Source organism: Rhinolophus sinicus, chromosome 17 (assembly GCF_057876585.1).
Source record: "Rhinolophus sinicus isolate RSI-liver-muscle chromosome 17, RSI-T2T, whole genome shotgun sequence".
Taxonomy (NCBI): Eukaryota; Metazoa; Chordata; class Mammalia; order Chiroptera; family Rhinolophidae; genus Rhinolophus; species Rhinolophus sinicus.
In genome coordinates this window covers 121,304,799-121,310,266 of record NC_142517.1, presented here as the reverse complement: position 1 = coordinate 121,310,266, position 5,468 = coordinate 121,304,799, and the positions used below count along the sequence as shown (strand labels likewise).

Below are 5,468 nucleotides of genomic sequence, written 5' to 3'. Positions count from 1 at the left end.
TTGGTCCTTCCCTGGTCAGCATTTCTAACCTCTCAGACATAAGACAGGAAAAGCAAACTGTTCCAAACGTTGGGCTTTAAAAAGCCAATTTCATGGGGAGCAGTTGTCTTGATAGAAATCCATATGAAAAATCCCTGAGCATTGTGCGAGGTCACCAGACAAAGAGACCATCACCTGAGAACACCGCAGCTATCTCAGGCTTCCTGACAAGGCGCAAAGGAGGGAGAGCACCCTGTGGCCAGACTGTAGTAGGTATGATGGAAGTCTCCAAGGCCATGTATAAAGAGGGATATTAAAGTTTAAAAAGACCCAGAGGACCTTGACCATGAAGAACAGAGACCTGGAAGCTAAATTATTGAATGGGTACTTGGGGAGGAGAGACCATGAGAAGTTAAGCAAGAGGGGGTGCCTATAACGGGCACCATGGAATATGTTTTCCAGGCCTCATTGGTGGTAGGAATGACTAAACTCAAAACCAAAAGTTTTTAATTAGAATTAAGAAAACCAAAAATTGGTTCTTTAAAAAGAACAAATTGAAAAAGTTTTAGTTAAAATGACTATGAAAAAAAGAGAGAAAACTCAAATTACTTAAATTTAAAAATGAAAATGCAGAGAAATGGAAAAGCTGACCCTAAAATTCATATGGGATTTCAAGGGTTCCCAAATAGCCAAAACAAAAACAAAATTGGAGGACTCATAAATATCAAAACTTACTACAAAGTTACAGTCCTCAAAACAGTATACTACTGGCATAAGAATAGATATATAGACCAATGAAATAAAATTAAGAATCTAGAAATAAACCCATACAGCTATGGTCAATTGATTTTTGACAAGGATATCAATGCCATTCAATGCGGAAAGAATATTCTCTTTAACAAATGACGGTGGGACACCTGGATATCCACATGCAAAAAGATAAAATTGGACCCCTACATCATACCATACACAAAACTTGATTCAAGATGAATCAAAGACCTAAATATGAGAGTTAAAACTATTAGAACTCATAGCAGAAAACATAGGGTAAATCTTCATGACCTTGGATTGTCAGTGGATTCTTAGGTATGACACTTAAAGCACACACAACCAAAAATAAAATAGATAAACTGAAAACTTTAATGCTTCAAAAGACACTATTAAGAAAGTGAAAAGAAGGTCCATAGAATGGGAAAATGTATTTGCAAATCATATATGTGTATCTGATAAGTCTATTATCCAAATATATGGAGCACTTGTACAACTCAGCAACAAAAAGACAAGAACCCAATATTTTAAAATGGGCAAATGACTTGAATAGACAGTTTCTCAAAGAAGATATGCAGATGGCCAACAAGTACATGAAAAGATGTTCAGTGTCACTAGTCATTAGGAAAATGTAAATCGAAACCACTTCACACCCGCTACTAACACAATGAAGATAAAAAAGATGGACAAGATTAAGTGTTGGTGAGGTTGTGGAGAAATTAAAAACCTTGTGCATTGCTAGTGGGAATGTAAAATGGTCCAGCCACTGTGGAAAATAGTTTGGTGGTCCTTAAAAATGTTGAACAGAAAGTTACCACATGACCCAACAATTCTACTCCTAGATACATACACAAAAGAACTGAAGACAGATATTCAAACAAAACTTATACATGAATGTTCATAGCAGCACTATTCACAAGAGCCAAAAAGTAGAAACAACCCAAATATAATCTACTGATGAATGTATAAAAAAATTGGTGTATCCGTACGTTAGAATATTATTCAGCCATGGAAAGGGATGGAATACTGATGCTACTACAACATGGCTGAACCTTGAAATCATTACGCTGAATGAAAGAAACCAGACACCATTGTATAGCTCCATCTACATGAAACATTCAGAATAGGTAAGCCCACAGAAACAGAAAGCATTTTAGTGGCTGGTGAAGAGTGACTGCTTAATGGGTATAGCTTCCTATTTAGGTGATAAAAATGCTTTGGTATTACATAGAGGGGATGGTTACAGACCATTGTCATTGCAGTAAATGCCACTGACTAGTACATTTTAAAATAGTTAATTTTATGTTATCTGAATTTTACCTCAATTAACAAAACCACAGCTCATAGTCCCCAACTATGGAATCAGAATCCTTAGGAGTGGAGCCCAGGAATCTGCATTATTTGGAAGCTGCCCAGGTGATTCTGATGGACAGTAGGTCTGCTCTTTGCTTCCGTGGAGGGCTGGCTGAGACCTGGATCCCGGTGGGTGAGAAGAACTGGGGAATTGGAGAAGGTCAGTGCCGTCAGCAGGTGGAAGGAGCTGGGTAGTCTTCTTCCTTTAGTCCTGCCCAGGCTTCTCCTTCCCTTAGGAATCCGATCCCCCTCCTCCTCCCTGGTCCTCCTCCAGTCCCCCAAAGGCTCTCATCACTACTCAAGAGGCTGCTTCTCTCCCAAATGTGTGATTCCATAGAAACCGACTCGACAGCACACCCGCCACAGGACTGGGGCTGGACCGGGTTTTGGTGTGTGTCATTCCATTTAACCCTCACCACAAACTTCAAAGAGAACCATTATGATCTCTTCTTACAGCTGAGAAAACCAAGGCTCAGAAAGGACAAATATTTACCCAAGTCATGTGGGTGGAGTGGAGAAACCAGGTCTGCCTTATGCCAAAGCCGAAGCCCTCGCTGCCCCACGTCTCCCCTCAGAGCCTGAGTTCCTGCTTCTCTCACAGCTCAGCCAGCTCCATGTAGAGACTGATTGCCAGGGGCTCCCAGTAGCCTGTGAGAGTCGTTCTGCCTCCGTTCCCAGACAGACAGACTGAGGCACAGAGAGGTCCCCTGGCATGCCCAAGGTCACACAGTGAGCACAGTCTGACTGGCAAAGACGGGTTGCCGAGAGTGCTGGCTTCTGCACGGAGGAGAACCGGAAGGTCCTCTGTAACCCCGCCTCCTCTGTACAGCTAAACATTTTCAGTAGCAATCATGCAACAGAAAAAGAGTAATGACTAGAGAAAAACACTGACAGCGAAATTTTTCTCTTATTGAACCTCTCTCTCTCTCTCTCTCTCTCTCTCTCTCTCTCTCTCTCTCTCTCTCTCTCCCCCCATCTGTCCGTCCGTCCGTCTGTCTGTCTGTCTGTCTGTCTGTCTCTCTCTCTCTCTCTCTCTCTCTCTCTCTCACACACACACACACACACACACATACACACAACACACTCATTCAAGAAAATTAAGAAAAAGTTAAAAGGAAAGGACAAGAAATCAAATATTACAGTACTTGGAAGGAAAAATTCAACTGTTTATTCAATACTTTTTATGTCTCCCTAGCAGTTTGAACTTTGATTATTTAGTTACAGGCTGAGGTAATAATATTTTATATAAATAATTGTCTTATAACTAATAAGTGACTTTTAATAAAACAAAAACATCTGCAAAGGGTACAATTTAGGCAATTACTGAATCGTACAGTGATGCAATGTTTTTTCTGGATTTATTATTTTGTTCTAAAATAATCAATGAATGTAACATAATATACATTTAGATTTTAAACGTGCTATTCAAATTCTGCCAGATATTTCATGTATGAACGAAAATCTGCACTTGCCAAACAAAAACATTACACCTTGCAGTTTGTACTACTTCACTGTTTTCAATTTTGAATACGAATTAGCACTTGAAAGTTGGAGATTTTTCTCTTTTCAATCACTATGCTCGAGCAGTTTATTCCAACAGGAGCCAGAAACATGTGCTGTGCCTGAAAGGAGCGTAAATGATTCCAAATCACTTGAACTTACTCTTGCAACACCTGTAGCCGAGTGTGTGTGTGTGTGTGTGTGTCAGGGGCTGACTGTGCAACAGGACGTTCTCATACCACCTTCCATGTAGAACCCAATGTTTATGAACAGATGAGGAATGAACGTGTGCTCATTTGAAGCTCACACTTCACGGGAGCCCTCAGCTCAGCCACACGCCTTCCCTGTTTTTTAAGGCCCAGCTTACTCCTCCCTTCCTCCAAGACACTTATCTGACCTCACCTTTCTCCATGACGTGGGCACCTGGGGCTCAGCCATCCTGCACCTACTGGTCACACTGGGCTCCCCCAGTGTCCTGTCCAGCACCAGGTCACCTTGAGGTGCCTCTTAGTTGGTACTTGGAGTCCAGCTCTGTTCCGACTACCTAACACCAACACCAAGAGCGCAGTCTCATAGGGTTGCTGAGTGAGACGGGAAGGCAGAGGAAGGTCGTCAATCCTTCATGAGGGGACCACAGCCAAGCAGTGGGAGAGCCACGAAATGGCGAGACATCTGGAGGACCTGGGGGTGGCCCTCCAGTCCTTCCAGGCATTGCTCATGCTCATTTCCCAGGCAGGCCGTCTGGGTAGGAGGTGGGGAGGGATCGCTCTGCCCCTATCACTTGCCAACCTCCATGCTGGGCACTGTACAGATATGGTGTCAGCCAGTACCCTTTGGTTCAGAGGGGTACTCACCTTCCCCCACCAACCAGGTAACAAGGAGTTTCTCTTAAGAAACAGAGGCTTTCCAAGGACAAGCGGCGAAGTGGCTGCACCTCAAGGGGTCTGGAACCCACAGAAGTCTCCTGCTTCTCTCTGAACCTTGTTCCCTGTCTGCTCACCAAACCACTGGTGTCTCCTGCACAGCCCCAACCAACCTTCTTCATCTCAAGCTCCCCCACCCCCGTGGCCCTGTCCCCTCAACCTGGTTGTCTCTCTTTGGTCCACCCCACTGTGAACAGGCAGTTGCCATGGTTGGGGACTAAGGTCCAGGCTGGCATGTGACTGTCCTTTCTAACCCAGAGCTGTCCTATTATTATAATGACCCTCATTTTACACACGAGGACACTGTAGAGAAGAGGTTGAATAACTTGTACGAGGGCCCACTAAAAGTGGCTCCCCAAGACCCAAGCCCAGGCCAGTGTTCCCGTGGTCCCACCCCGCCTTTCCCCTGGAGTGAGGCCCCTGGTGTGGGGTTTTCTGGTCTCCTGTACAGGCTCACTATAGCTGATGCACTGTCTTTGGGGACATTTGGTGAGTTGTTTGAAACCTGTGTGTAAATATCAACTCTATTTGGCAGAATACCAGGAGTAGAATTTTATTTCTGCTGGGCATTATTATGGATATTGAGCTGAGAATCTGAAAATTCAATAAAACAGATTAAACCTCCCACAGAATGAGTGTAGACCATCTACCCGTGTCCCTGTGGGGTGTAAAGACGAGGTGGGTGGGACCAAGAATCCAGGGCTGCATCCAGCTGAGCAGCCCACCCGAGAGCCCAGCTCGGTGGAAACCCTTCCCCATGGGGCTGCCCACCAGCTCATAGCCCCTTTACCACCCGGTCCTGCGCCTGCCCCGGGCATGAGGGCTTAGGTGACAAGAACACAGTCTGTCCTTCTACATGACACCTGACCTGGTTCTGTAGGAAGCTGGCATCATGGGAAAAGGAAAGGGGGAAGATTTGGGGGTTTTCTTTTTTAGGTTTTTTAC

General features: G+C 44.2%; 1 long non-coding RNA gene across 1 annotated transcript; it reads right to left on the bottom strand.

The window, feature by feature from the left end:
• Positions 1-1,096: 1,096 nt before the first annotated feature.
• Positions 1,097-2,868, bottom strand: LOC141567230 (uncharacterized). The gene is made up of 2 exons (XR_012489709.2): positions 2,594-2,868; positions 1,097-2,243 (listed from the first exon to the last, which is right to left on the bottom strand). It is a non-coding gene; the product is annotated as an uncharacterized LOC141567230 (long non-coding RNA).
• Positions 2,869-5,468: the final 2,600 nt, after the last annotated feature.